This window comes from Strix aluco, chromosome Z (assembly GCF_031877795.1).
Source record: "Strix aluco isolate bStrAlu1 chromosome Z, bStrAlu1.hap1, whole genome shotgun sequence".
Taxonomy (NCBI): domain Eukaryota; kingdom Metazoa; phylum Chordata; class Aves; order Strigiformes; family Strigidae; genus Strix; species Strix aluco.
In genome coordinates this window covers 4,196,070-4,211,325 of record NC_133971.1, presented here as the reverse complement: position 1 = coordinate 4,211,325, position 15,256 = coordinate 4,196,070, and positions in this window count along the sequence as shown.

Below are 15,256 nucleotides of genomic sequence, written 5' to 3'. Positions count from 1 at the left end.
TGGAAGGCAGGGGTGACTCAGACTTTGTGTCCCAAATAAATCACAAGCATCTGCCCTTTGATCTCCCTTCTGCCTTCTTACGTGTTTGTTCGGTGAACTGCTCGCAGCCTCCCTCCTCGCCTTCACCTCTCCCAAGTGAAGTGAATGTTGACACACTTAAGTCTACATTCACCTTGTCCCCTCCCCTGAATCTACCTTCAGTCACTGGCAGGTTGCTCCTTAAGAAGTCTGTGACCTCTATCACATGCTCCCTGACCTGCCTCTGTCTTAAATACTACGTCCTGCCTTTTTCTAAATCCCATCTCTCAGGTCTGGCTTCTCCTCACTCAGAGGGCCTTTGTTTAACATTTCTTTCCACCTACACCCAACCTGATGAGCTCTTAGTGCTCAGACATTAAGACCATCTTTAGCAGCATAAGGTGTGTAATGTCCTTAATGCACACTACCAGTAAACTTGGTTGTTTTTTTTTTTTTTTTTTTTCCCAGCAAATGAAGTGGAAAATCACTGCTCTCTATTAGTTGCACATACAAGAAAAATGGCAATTTTCTTCAGTGATATGTCAGTTACATGATAAAACTCAACAAATTGTGTGCGTTAGAGTAATAGAAACAGCATTGATTCAGGTTTTGTTTTCTCTCTGTCATTTGGGTAATAAATTTAGGTACGAAATTAAGATGAACAGTAAGATCTTGGATTTTGATCATGAGATCAAAGGTGGACAGAGAAGATAAACCTCACCTCATAGGATATGATTCTGTGTAACCTCGTTTCTTTGTAAAAAATAAGCATGGGAAGTGTACGTGCTGTGTTAAAATTGCCGGTCTCCAGTAAGGTCACTGAAGACTCTCTGTAGTAATTTGCCTTTTTGAGGAACACGTCAAATTCAGTATTGCTGTTGGGCACTAAAAACTATCTGCTGTGCCTTGAAGTCCACTGATGCCATTGTTTGCTCAAGGAAGATGTGCTTGCAGAAAGTAATTTGGGGTACCTGTGCAATTTTTCAACACGAGGGGAAATGTATGGCTTTCCTAATCCATCCTTGAGCTGATGGAAAAGAGGCAGCAGCATCATGACTACCACCTTTCAAGTGTCAGGCAATGCAAAGAGCCATCTGCTTGTCCTGTCACCAGAAGCTCTTTTAACATGATGTTCCAATTCTTCATTTTTTCAGTGATTTATTGATGAATGTTGCAGTTTTACCACTTAGGAATTGCAATAGTCACAGTCTCTCGGTTGGTTTCTTAAACGACATATCCAGACCACAATTTGCAGGAGAGAGTCAAAATGCAGGCAAAGTTAGTGGGTGCTGTGTCTGAAGCTTCCCTTAGAAAATCTTTCACTCCTCACACTCATTTCCTCAAAACCCAAGCTTTTCTGACTGGCAAAATCAGCTCTGGAGGTTTATACTTCAGCCAACACATCATCTATTATCTGCCTTTGTTTTATCATCAATTTCTGTGGACTGAACACAATCTTTTTTGATGGTACTATTGTGCAAGTGCTCTTAGGGGAAAAAAAATAGTAATTTGTTCCTTCTTTTCCACTGTGTGTTGCTTGTTCTCCAGCCTTGCACAAAATCTGAACTGTTGACACATTTCATTAGTTATTTATTGAACAACATACTGAGGCAATTTTGAATAGTTTTGCTCTTGTGCTATGCTTTTGGGACCTTATTTATCGTCTACTGTGTCAACAAAGACACAGCAAAAAATCTCACTCATGATACATTTTGAAATGAGTAATTTTCTAGGACAGCATCATGTTCTCCATGACCAAAAATTGATGCTTTGTTGTGAAAACTACCTGATTTTATATACAGACTTTCAGGTCTTTTCAGCCTCAGAACAAGGATGACACTGACTGCAAATAGCAGAAGAGTGGCTGTTGCAAAACTCAGTGCTCCTCCTGTGATTTTTTTTTTTTTTTAAAGTATATCAGGTGTGTGATTGAAGCTATTCAGGACTATTTTTCAGCAAGATCTTGAGTTGTTGTGAATGACAATTAATTTTCATTTCTTGAAAGGTGTACATTACTGCCAGTAACAACCCTTGTTTGTATGAAACAAAGTACCAGGAACAGTTCTGAATTGCTCATAATAAAGTTTCTATCATTCTGTATAGTCCTAATTTTTTTTAGAACATTGTGTTACTCAGGACAAATTAAAAAAATAAATTTAACATCAATCTGAGACAGCATAGTAAAGAGACTGTTTTTGCTTACAATATGTCAGAAGTATCATTGCTGGTAATCACTGAGAAAAATATTTGGAAGTAGTAAGAAAATCTAACTCTTGGCTACCAGATTGGACATGGCTGAAAAACTTGTTCATAACGATCATAGTGATAATCTGTGCCTGTGTTTTAGTATGTAAACTCAGTGTTGTAACTCTTGTTAGGATGAAATATGGAAACTAATATGGAATGAAATTTACAGGATATTACATTATCCTATAAATCTCAAAGGGGGGGAAAATGTAAGCCAAAAAGTCTTGCTAAGGTTTTTTTTATGTCTTGCTAACACTCTTTTACTGAGAATAAAGTAGGTCAATGTCAATGTAGCTTCTCGTATGTGCAGACACAGCTGAAGGTTGGTGCTTTTGTGAAGAAGAAAGGGGTTTGAAGATAAGACAGTAATAAGACAGTCAGGGCCTATTCTTGAAGATAACAGGAACAAGGTCAGGACAAATTAAAACAAACCAGCTCAAGACACAACACAGCTGCACAACACCTCCTGCGTGAGCACGGAGGTCAACCAGCAGACACCGGAGACCCCTACCCAGTGAGAAAGCGCATGCGTAATTAGGATGCAGATATTGTAATCAGTTCCGGGAAATCTAAAAAAGAAAAGAGCTCAGCAAGCCTTGCTGTCCTGTCTCAAAGATGTATTTTAGAATGTTAGTAAGCTCAGTGTAGGGTGTCATGTGAAAATCTGCAGCCCACAAGACACGAGGAGTCAGAGGAGATGATCTCAGGTTCAGCCTGATTTTCCAACCTGAAAGCATCACTTAAACCATCTGACCTTAAAGACTTAATTTAGGAAATTATTCCCTGTAGGTTGTCAATAGTCACTGGAGGGAGACAGAGTCCTCCGTGAAAGCATTTAGGGACTGTTCTCAGGAGGAGCCTTTTTTTACTGTTTTTTTTTTTTATGGGGTGTCCAGAAAGAGGACAATTTCCTGGTGCTGGTGGTAAGGCAGGGGTGGCATGGTGCTGATGGACGTACATTACCCCTCTGTCTTGTGCTTCTCAGCAGCTGGAGCCACCTGGAAAGCTGTACTTACGCAGGCAGGAGGGGAACAGGACACCCCAAAAGTGTTGTCCCAAGTGTCCCAGGAGGCAGAGAGGTCTCCAAGAGTGTGAGAGATGATTTGTAGCTTATTGAAACAGGGCCTGGAAGACACAGGCCTGCAAGAAACAAAGACTGAGAAAAACCAGCCTGTGATAGATAAGGGATGGGGGGGAAAGTGGAGGCCCTCCGAGCTGACGAATGTCTCAAACACTTGCAAGTAATGAAACTATAGTCACGGGGTGGATGGTGTGGAGTTTGGAGCTGATAAGGCTGCCTGGATAGCACAGGATGGGCTGGAGGGGGGAGCCCTGTGAAGGCAGGATGGTTCTGCTGCTCTGATACATCTCATAAAGTTTCAAGGGCTATCTGTCTGGTGAATGACCTTTGCTTCACTGCCTGCGAAATGCATATTAAAGTTGACACTCCTGCATATGCTAATAAAGATTAACAAGATCACGCTAAATACATCATCCCATGAAGAGCCTTACCCCTCCCCATACATGGGATATGTAGGTATTTGGGTCGACCTAGGGGATGGACCCAAGGAAAGTGTATAAATTGAGGGGCAGGGGGAGGGGGAGGAGTGAAATAGAGAAAGAAAGAAAAGAAGGCATGAAGAAGTGAAGAAGACAGATGCATCCCTGATGAACTCGGACAGGACCAATGCAAGAACCCAGACCGGTGATCTCTACTTCTCTGTTCCCTCTCTCTATTTCCCTCCTTTCCTTTTTCCCCTTTTCCATCACTACCATTAAGCAATGCAAGGCACACCATATTGCTTACCATAACTCATTATCACAGAATCACAGAATCACAGAATCATTTTGGTTGGAAAAGACCTTGAAGATCATCTAGTCCAACCATTAAACTCACACTGACTGTTAATAATATACTTATTATATACTTAGCCAATTATCATGTACCCAATTAGTACATTCTGGGAAGTTAATAAATGTCTGGACTTTGAGACTTGTCTCACCATTGACCACTCCACTGGGGCTTTATGAATCTGAGCCACTTGTCTCCCTCATCTGAGCAGAACGTGACAACAAAGAGGATGTAGTAGTTCAGGTGCAGTGTCTGTGTAGAAGCAAGCGAAGACAGTGTAATTAAAGGGCTAAACTTGCTCTGGAACAGCGGCAGAATGGTGTGCCTGGTTATTTGGATACCAGCTCCACAGCATAAATTTCTGGAACAGGAGTGTCAGACAGCCGGCCTGTGAGGCTCAGTTTCATCTGTCTCTGTTGTTTGGGAGGGAGAGGCGGCATTCTGCTGCAGGCGACGGGAGCCAAAGGAGGGGACAAAAGCTGGCAGCACAGCAAGAACCCAGCTTTTCCTCATTCAAAACCAAGATGTAAAATTATGTTCCTGTAAAAGCAAAAATTCCAGCTGCCAAACCACACACTCCTCTATACAGCAAGGAAAATCAAAACATGCGCACACTTATGGAGAAAAATCCCTGTGTTTTCAGTGTAGAAACATCCCATAAAGAAGCATGCTCTCCCTCTCTGAGCACCCTTTATTTTGTGTAAAGGTGAAACCAGGATCGCCAGGAGCTGTCCCCTTCCTCTTCACTGAATCATCCACATTCAGAACATGATGTCCAAACTGGGGTCCATAGTTTGCCTGTGCAGTGCCTTGGGCAGCCTGATGACCACCCCAGTGCCAGTGACCCACTGGAAGTACTGCCCGTGGCCACACCAGAGCTCGTCAGTGACCCAGCAACACCAGATCCCATCCTGCTCTGCCTGAGACCCACATATCAGGTCCCAGGTTCAACAGTGGTCCACAAGGCAGTGATGAAAATGCTGAAGGAAGGTGGCAGTGGAAAGAAATCACCCCTTTGGATTTCTACTAGACCATCTCCCTCAAGATCTGTCTTCAGTATACATTACTGCTTTCTGAAATTGGACATATTTGAAGAGGATAGTCTTGTAATCTTCTTTTAGACCTTCTTTGCTCTCTTTACTTCATCTTTATTGACATCTTCCAGATGACTCAGACTTCCCAACTTGGATTTATTTTTTGGGGGTCACCGCTGTCCTCTTTTCTTCTCATATAGAAACGTGTCAAAACTTGTCACCTCTCCCTCCACATCAGAGGAGAGTGGAAAAATGCCACTGCAGTGCCTGTAATTCAAACTAGTGCTGTGCTGGGACCCAGCTTTGCCCTGAGGAAATGCACACAGCCATATGCTCTCAGGTTTTTCTTACAGAGATGGTAATTCAGGTTGTTAGTTGATTGTTTTATTTCACAACATAAAATAATACAAGCAGGTGAACATCCTCATAGGTTTTACCCTGTGGCTGGCTTTTTTAGAAATGGTTCATCTACTGTGTTATCTTAAAACTGTGCCCTCACTAACACTATAGTGGTAAAAGAACAGACACTGATCATAAACTTTTACCTGCTACTGATTTTACACAAAGTAGGGCTTTGGTATTAAGCTCATGAAGTCTTCTAAATGTTTGCATTTAAGTTCCATTATTGTGTATTATGAGCCATAAATTTAACTATAATGTAACCATGTACTTAAGCATAACTATATACTTAATTTGTCCTATTCAAGCTTTGTAAATTATGGAAAATATTGACCATATAGTGTTTAATTGCAAACCCGGATAGAATTATGAGTGAGCCTCAAAGTCTTTCCAAATACATCACAAGCTTCTCTGAAGAGAGAAGACAATGGCAACTCATTAAAAAAAATAGTTTCCATCTCTACATTCAGAGATTTAAGGTCAGAAAAGACCATTTGTATCACATAGTGAGACGTCTCTAATTCCAAGCTACAGAATTTTCTGCAGGAAGATAATGTGAGAGATATTTTTACCAAAAGCTCGCCAGCTGAGAGCAGCAAAGCAGCAGCACTAGCAGTTTCTATAGCCCCTCTGCCCAACAGGAGCTGCTGTCGTGTGTCTGAGGGCAGAGCTGGGCCCACAGGGACTGTTAACAAGTTGGGGTTTTACCTACAGATCTGTCAAAACATAGAGTTATTAACACAACCACACACAGAGAGAAGAGTGCATGATTGCTTCCAGCAACGCTAAGCTTAGGGACCGTAGATCACACAAACAGCAGGGTAGTGTCACAACACCTGTCCTCATCTCCCCCTCTTCAACAAGTACCTGCTCCTGAAGAAGAAAAGGAGATCCTGCTGCTCACCCAGGAATGGGACCGCTAAGGAGGGACGCAGAGTTAAGCTCCCACCAGGGACAAGAAGCTTTAAAATCACTCTTAAACTGCTTTGCTGCTTTTCCTTTGTGAAACCTGTGCATCAGGAGCAGGGATTAGCAGACGAAGGGGCAGATCTGGCTTTATGGCACAGCTTAGACTAACGGGGTCCGTGCGGCAAAACTGGCATGCGCCCAAGGGAGATGCATGGGTGCTGCTATGCAGAGAGCATTTTATCTGCCTGCGGAAAAGGTCAGGCAGCTCCCGAGGCCCCTGCTGAGCCTTTGGGAATTACCTCTGGAAGTGCCTTTGGACAGGCAGGTCCTGCTCCATAGCTGGCGGAAGGCAAGTGAAGCCCTTCCAACACCTTCAGCTTGAAACATGTGCTGTGGACCTGCCTGACCACTTCAGGCAAACTGGTTATATAGCTGTGCAGGGGTGTCTTGACAAAACACTTTGATCAGACTTGTATTTCATATTTCTTTGCCTACGAAGCTGCATTGATAGTCACACAAGTGGTGCCAAGCCACAGAGTCTCTCTGCCCCTTTGTGGAGATGGAGGAAACTAATTCCATCAGAGAGGTTTCTCCATCCCAGCACACAAGCCAAGGCAAGTCTGACATCCTCCCTCACCATGAATACAGCGTGTACGTTTACATTTGTCTTTTGTTTATTTAGGGATTTGCAGTTGAAAAGGTCTTGAATGGATCTGGAGTCTCTCTGACACAGGAGAATGCTGAGATGTAGACGGAATGGCTTGCCTGGGAGGAATTCTGGAATATTTATTCATTTACATTTAAATGGTAATTAAGGTGAAAAAATTGCCTAGACAAAGTTCTAGGCATCTAATACATAGTTAATAATAGCAAAAATTCCCCAGCAGCAGAAATAATGTTAGCCAGACAGCTACAAAAGCTTTGTTGCAGTCCTGCATCACTCCAGGAAGAATATTCCCATTGCTCTCCAAAAATCCTTAGTGAGCAGATGTCTTTTGCAGTGTACCCAGAAGACCGGCAGTCCTAAATCATGCACATGACACAACAGAGAGGAGGTTAAGATTATCTGTGCAACCTTAATTTCGACATAACACCCACATGCCCTAGCTTGGCATGCCTTTGCAAACCCACAGTCTTTTAATGAAGACTTTTAAAAGTATTTCTGTCTTGTTGTCTGTCTATGCACTAAATCTGTTATGAAAATTAAAATTTTAATCTCCTAGCAGTCATAAAAAACCCACTTTGGAATTAAAGGGAGACAGGGTATTGGGAATGAGTGGCAAAAAAATGAATTTTGTCTTTAAAAGCATTGCAAAGCTCTTTTGAGCCTAAGTTTGGGGACAGGAAGCTTTTTAGTTTTTATCCTTTTTTTTTTTTTTTTTATAAAAAGGCAAAAGTCAAGAGTTTGGTAGACAGTTTTTTCTCTTCTGTACCACACAGGTAGTTAGATGGTGCAAAACCAAGATCCAAAGGACTTCATTAACTGTCGCGTAGACACCAACACTTTGGAGGTGACCCATCCACTGGGACAGACTGGTCTGGCACAGTAAGGAGACCTGGATAATAAGTCCCTGTGTAAAGCCTAAGAATCACAGCCCTTACACAAGGTATCTGGACAATCTTTGAAAAATCTCCCCTGCTTGACCCATTCTTGGTCTCTTCTAAAAGCCCTGCCTTTCAGCAGAGGTGTCTGAGCATGCTTACCCCATCATCAGCTGCTCAACCCTCTGTGTCAGTGCAGAGCCCGTGTGCACTATGAAGACTGAGCCACGTGCTTTAATACTGTCACCACTTTATATACGAGCTGCCCTCCAGGAACACTACGTGGTAAACGCTACGTGTGCCTCCATCACCTGGGTACCCTACAGAGCAGGGCAAGTTGCTTTCTTCTGCTTTGGGCAATGTGAGGACCAGGGTGAGATTTTTCTGCATATTGTAGCCACAGAGAACAGCTTTACACAGTAAATTAAATCCAGTCCTGCTTAGCCTATACTCTGGGGTAAAAGAGCATTAATGCTGAGAAGTAAAAGTCTCCCAGGAGTGAAGCTGAGCCCAGGTGATGCTATGCAAAAGCAGCATGGCCTCTGTATCTTGTATTCTGCCTGACTATTTGCATTTACCAGCTAAAGGGTTGCTAAACCTGGTATAGTGAGCAAAGCATAGGAGTGGGACCACCTACTGATGGAGAGCATGGCTGCACTGCTCTCCAAAAATCAGAGGAAATTCAGGAAGGCAGTGCTGAAGTATAAGGTTCCTTTAAAGTAAAACTGGATCTAGTCCAATAAGCAGAACTGGCTTTTTCGGAAAGGAATGGGAGTAACTGCCTGGGGTCACTGGCTACCAAAGAGTGAGATCAGAGGAAATCCAGATGCCTGGAAAATGGAAAGAAGGGTCTTCCTGAAGCATCTCCAAAAAATAGGCCAGAAAAACTGTATAGGAGAGACTGGTACTTCTCTCTACTGGCAAAATTAGCTTCCTTATAATCTAGTAGGCTGGAGAAATCTGCTGCTATTCAGAAGGTGGGAAGAGAAAAGGTCTGGCTAATGCTCTCTTCAGCAGCTATTCATAGATTGTTTGAAGGAGACTGATGTGAGCGTTAGCAGAAAAACTATCCAAGCTTCGCTGCGTGGCCTGACCCCAGCTGGCAGCCTAACTACAGAAGTTTCTCAGAAACAGCAGTAGGTCTGTTTAGCTTTGTCAGAGGAAATCAGTGCAAGTGGGCAGCTCACAGTCTCACAGCTATAAAAACTTTTATGATAAGAGACTATATTGGATAAAAAAGATCTATAGGCCTATACTCTCTACTGAAAAATCATCCCGAATTTAAGGAAGTTTTACTGTCTTTTATAAAGCATTATCTTTCCGTGCTTGGCAAACAGGCCAAATAATTATGATGCAAACTGGTTCTCCACAGGACAAACATATCATGTTCTTTCTTCCAGCTTATGACTAGGGAAAAAGTAATTTTTCAGTTAGTATGGAGCCAGAAGGGGATTTTACAACTTAACACAGAACAAACAAACATGAGCCAGCAGTGTGCCCAGGTGGCCAAGAAGGCCAATGGCATCCTGGCTTGTATCAGCAATAGCGTGGCCAGCAGGGACAGGGAAGGGATCTTACCCCTGTGCTCGGCACTGGTGAGGCCGCACCTCGATTACTGTGTTCAGTTTTGGGCCCCTCACTACAAAAAGGACATTGAATTACTCGAGTGTGTCCAGAGAAGGGCAACGAAGCTGGTGAAGGGTCTGGAGCACATGTCGTACGAGGAGCGGCTGAGGAAACTGGGGGGTTTAGTCTGGAGAAGGGGAGGCTGAGGGGAGACCTCATCGCCCTCTACAGCTACCTGAAAGGAGGGTGCAGAGAGGGGGGATGAGTCTCTTTAACCAAGTAATAAGTGATAGGACAAGAGGTAATGGCCTCAAATTGCACCAGGGAAGGTTTAGGTTAGATATTAGGAAGTATTTCTTCACAGAATGGGTAGTCAGGCATTGGAATGGGCTGCCCAGGGAGGTGGTGGAGTCCCCATCCCTGGAGGGGTTTAAGAGTCGGGTTGACATAGCGCTGAGGGATCTGGTGTAGTTGGGATCTGTCAGTGCTAGGTTAATGGTTGGACTGTATGATCTTCAAGGTCCTTTCCAACCTAGGTGATTCTGTGATTCTGTGATTCTTTTGGTACAGCCTAGTTGATGCTTGTTTGTGAAGCCACAGTGGCCTAGAAGCTGAGCCCTGCTATCCTTAAAGAAGTGGGTGATGAGAGCCTTGGCTGAGATAAGCCTTCAGGTGATGACATCTGACTTTCTCTTACTGTGATCATCCTCACTAGTGTTCTCCCTCAAGCAAGGTTTTCCTAAAATGTTAATTCCTAAACACAAGAAAACTTGAAATAGCAGAATATCAGGTCTGGAGGAAGAAATACTACATGACAGTAGGGGAACTAAATCCCTTCTTCTACCTTGTAGTCTTCATCACTGGTCTTGTACTCCACTCAATCAGCCTTTTATGGCCTCTTGCACTGCACAGTCTTCAGACAATTCCCCTCCGCCTCCTAGGAAATGTTCCTTCCCTCTCTCTTTTTAGTCTTTTCGTGGGAGGGGGGAGATTTCTTGCCATGATCAGTACCCCACCCCTGCTCAGCCTGCAATTAGACATCACTCCAGAAACTTCCTGGTCTGTTTCTCCCAGGGCAGGCTCCTCCATCTCCCTGTTTTTCCAGAGGGCTTTGCCTGCCTAAAATAGTAAGAGCCATGGTAAAGCAAACTGGTTGGTTTCCCAGACACAGTCTTTCAAACAAAGCATACTGCATGCATACAGAAACTGCAAACAGGTAAAACTCCCCCTTCACAAGGTGTATCACCCGTAGGACATATGATGCAGCAGCAGAAGAGAGAGCCCAGTCAAAAAAAAAAAAAACACATTCAAGAAAATGAGTTCATTATATAAAAAACTTGCAAAGTCTCAGAATTATAAGCAGTTGATTATAGTTTCCATGTTTCTTCCTTCCAGACCCTCATTCAGCTGTTACTCAGCCTGTGTTTTTCAATTAGGGTCTTCTTATGCAGAGTGTAAGTAAAATCAGGCAAATTGTTATCTCTGAGGAGGTGAACACCTCCCTCATTATCCTGGCTCGAAGGAGAGCCTTGATCTGATCCCAGGAGGGGAGACTACACTGGTCTGACTGGTGCTCCCCAGCATGACCAAGTGGATGGGAGAGGGACAGAGGAGATTAGTGATTCTAATTATTATTAATCACTCAGGAAGGGACAAGCCAAAAGTGCGGAACACAAAGTGAAAAGTGTGATCCAAATGCTGCTGAGCAGCTACATAGAGGAGCAACAAAACTCTCACTTATGCAAATACATCTTCAAACTAGGGTGCATTTTCACAAACCATTTCTTCATGGTGAAGCCTTCCTGCATGTGTAGACACACATTTAAACAGCAACATGTAGACTGACCACTAATTCTCAGCTTACATTTTCTGATTAAATTGATTTCTCTCACTAGAAAGATATGATTAACTCTCTCTTTCTAATATGATAACTTTCTGACCTAAATTCTTCTAAGTTATATAGAAATAGCACTAGAAAAATTAAAAAGAAACTAATTGTCACCTTGTATATGTTGCATATTAAAAAAAGGAAGAAATCATGACAAGTCAGGAGAAATTTGGGATATCACTTTGCATAAGGAAATCTTCTGGAAAATAAATCCATATAGATATGCTATTACATTAAATCATCTCTCTTTTCTGTCCCCCGTATTAAAATGTGTCAGAAGGAGATAAGCAACCCCTGAGGTCTGGTGTAAAAGAAATGTGTTTCATAGCCTTCCTTCTAGCCGGAGCACATCTAAGGTAGTACAGCAGAAGGGGGCTGAGAGAAGAAAAGAGATTTTTCTCTTTTTCCTGTTATCCATCAGCAAGGGGAGAGCGGGACAGCTGAATGTTTGTCATGGAGTTGCCTTCACTGACTATGCAAGTTGTTGGATCACCTATTTTTCTGTGGCTTTCCTGTGACTACCTTTCCCTGAAACAACATTTCAGCTGGCGCTGTGTTTCAAAGCTGCTGCTTGTCTCAGAGTTTTCTGAAGCAGAAAGAATTTTGTTTTTTCTGAGCCATACTGACACAATGATGGGGTTTTGTGTGTGTCTTCACAGTGTCCTGAAAGCAATAATAAGAACAGGAGAGAGGAAATGCTAGCTCTCTAATGCATTGATTCGTGAGTTTAGTTGCAATATGCAGCTAGTATTTAACAAGTCAGAGGCTCAGAAAGGACAGCAGTGGAAAGAAATTTCAATGAAAAACTCAGGAGGTGATTAGCAAGTATCTGTGGCATGTTGGAAGGAGAAAAGTCCTCCAAATTTTACCAAACCACAATATACTTCATGTATATCTACATTTCATCCTGCAGAAATAGAGTGAATCCGCCACAAATGCTTGGAAAAACCTCTCCAACGTTTTCAGGAGGCAGGGTGTGCATTTCCTCTGCTAATTCCAAAGTTAGGAAAATAGTAGCCTAATGCTTCAGAATTTCTTGCCTGTATCATAGTCCTGTGTTTGCTGATGAGCCATCTTTTTTCTGAAAACCTGGACGAAAGCCATGCTGTTCTTCCTCTTTTCAAGGTCCTTTACTTTTAAAGGGGATTAGAAGCTATTGCACTTGTGAATTCCATTGCTTGACCTGTAGATTGATTCTAGTTCTGCAAAATCCCAAACAATTGCTATTTACACTTGTGAATGTCACTGACACAGACATATGAAAAGCTAGATCAGGATTAGCTTTGCAACTATTTAAATGTAACTCCTATTTCTTAACCATTCTCATTTAGAACAGCTGAGATTTCAAAAAGATGGCACTGAAATGATGTTTGCAGACTGTTTACCCTTGTATGCTTTTTAATTTGTCCAACTGTTGTCTTCTAGCTATCTTCTATCTTGGGACAAAGTCTGTTTTTCTGCAAGAATCAAATGTCTTGATACATTGAATTGTTCAGCTAATATTCAAAGGGTATAAATGGAGAAGAAGTCATTGCAGGAGGCTGTGTTTGACAAGGACTCAGCCTTTGACGCTATGTGCTAAGGTAATACAAGACAGGTTTTTTTAAAATGATTGTTATATTTACTCTGCATCTGTCATGAACATTTCTCATGAGTTGCTAAATTACTCTCACTAAATGATTTAATGTTTAAACTATTAATAAACTTGCTTAGTTCACTGTCTCAGAGATCAGAAACATTTCTAGAAACTCCAAAGATACCTCAGTCTACACTCAAAGATATTAGAGGCAGAGGAAATAATCATCCAGCAGCCTTGAGTTTGACCTGTGTGACATCTCCATGGAATTTCTCTCAGAAGTTTCTGCACTTAGCCCTGTAATTTTGATTAAACTACAGCATATCCTCTGTTAAATTAGTCAGTCTAGATATAGAAAACAAAGATCGCATATCCGTTTGCACGCCGGTCCAATGGGCTCCTTGTAAAAGCAACCTTAAGCCCTGGCATGAGCACACGGAATACATTTCCCAATAATGCTGTTCCGTGGAATTTCCTGTAGAGCTGGGTACTCCGACAGTGAACAAAGATTTCATTATTTATCCTGCACGTGTATGTGTTTTATTAATTAAAGTTTGATGCCTAATACTGGCATATTTACATACGCAAGCATTTTTTTCATGGTGGAAGCAGTCCCAGTGCATTAGCTGGCACTTTGCAGACAACTACAAATCCGCCTTTTGAGCAAAGTTCTGATGCTTGGTTGAACAGCAGGTAAGTGAAATTACACGCCCGGGTCTGTATTTGTACCACTTCTCTGTTTTCATTTCCCACCCCCACACTTACACACCGATATTGTCTCATTCCTGTATGTGCACATTAATTCTATCAAACACATATCCTTAACTGCACTTGTGCATCTGTAATTTATGCAGTTATTCATTTTTCCTGGCTGTGGTGGAATAAATAAACAGGTGCATGTTTACACTTAAGTGGGTGTGCCTCACAATATTGAAAAAACACTCTTGGTGTATTATGCATGCTGGCTGCCTCATTTGTACTGTATTAATTTCCAGCACTGTAAAATCAATACACATAGTCTGAAAAAAAAAGGGTTTGCTGGGAAGAGAAGGGTGGTTGTATTCTGTGATATCCAGACACAAGAACTGCCATATGGGATGAGATCAAAAGTCCATTTATGTCATTATCTTCTCCCTGAGAGTGGTCTGTAGGGGATTTTCAGGGGGAAGAACATAAAAAAAAAAAAAAAGGCATATATATGAATTCTCCCCTCCCTCTCATTTTCCAGAAATAAGTTGTGTAAAATCTTTGTTTACTCCAGGTGTATCATCACGCTTAACAGGACAAATGGAGCTACGTCCATTTAACTTATCTAACCCCTTATGAACTCACCCTGGCTTTTGGATTCCACTGTGTTTTACGGCCGCAAGTCCCACTACTTAATTACATGTAATGTGGTCATCATATGTCCTTGTCAACCTGCTGTCTGATGGCTTCTTTGGACGTCCCTTGCTTTCGCTGTTTTTGAGAGAGCACGTAGTAGTTTCCTGCAGATCTGCTGTCTCCATACCATTCACATAAGGATATACTCTCTCATTCACTTATTTTTCCAAGTTGAAAACTCATATTTTATGTAATTTCTCCTTTCAAGCAGATTTGTCCCCAGCTCATCTTATTCTATACACTTTTTTTTGGTGTATTAGATCAGGGTTTCCCACTGTAACAACACATCTGCAAAGGATGTCACAACGATATTTTCTAGCTCTCAGTTCCTTTCCAAAAAATTTCTAACATAGTGCAAAAAGTTGCAAAAAAGTGACTTGGGCCTCTGCCAAGGAGAGATAAATTTACTTCAGATGACTAAGTGCCACATGCATTGTATTTTCACAAGTCTGTCTCTGAAGGTGTAAAGTGTTGCTGTGAGGCGGCGGCTGCAGTGCAATCTCCTCCAAGTTTATGTCTTAAACTTTGCTGAGTGAAAGTTCAGTCTCCGTAGTCTGAGAGTACCGCTGTAAACAGGCTGCTTTTCCTTGACTACTATGAACTAAACACACCTAGGCCAGGAACCTGTTTTCAGCTTTTCCAGTCATGTAATACAGTAAAATATAATCACAGAAAGTGATGTATTCCCCGATAAATAAGTGTCAGAGGAAAACAAAAGGGTTGGATTTCAAGCACCATTCTTTTGACATGTATTCAGATATACAGGCACAGAAAGGCAGAAATATATGTGGTGTTTTGTTTTGTTTTTGTTTTTTGTTGTTTTTTTTTTTTCTTTTACATGA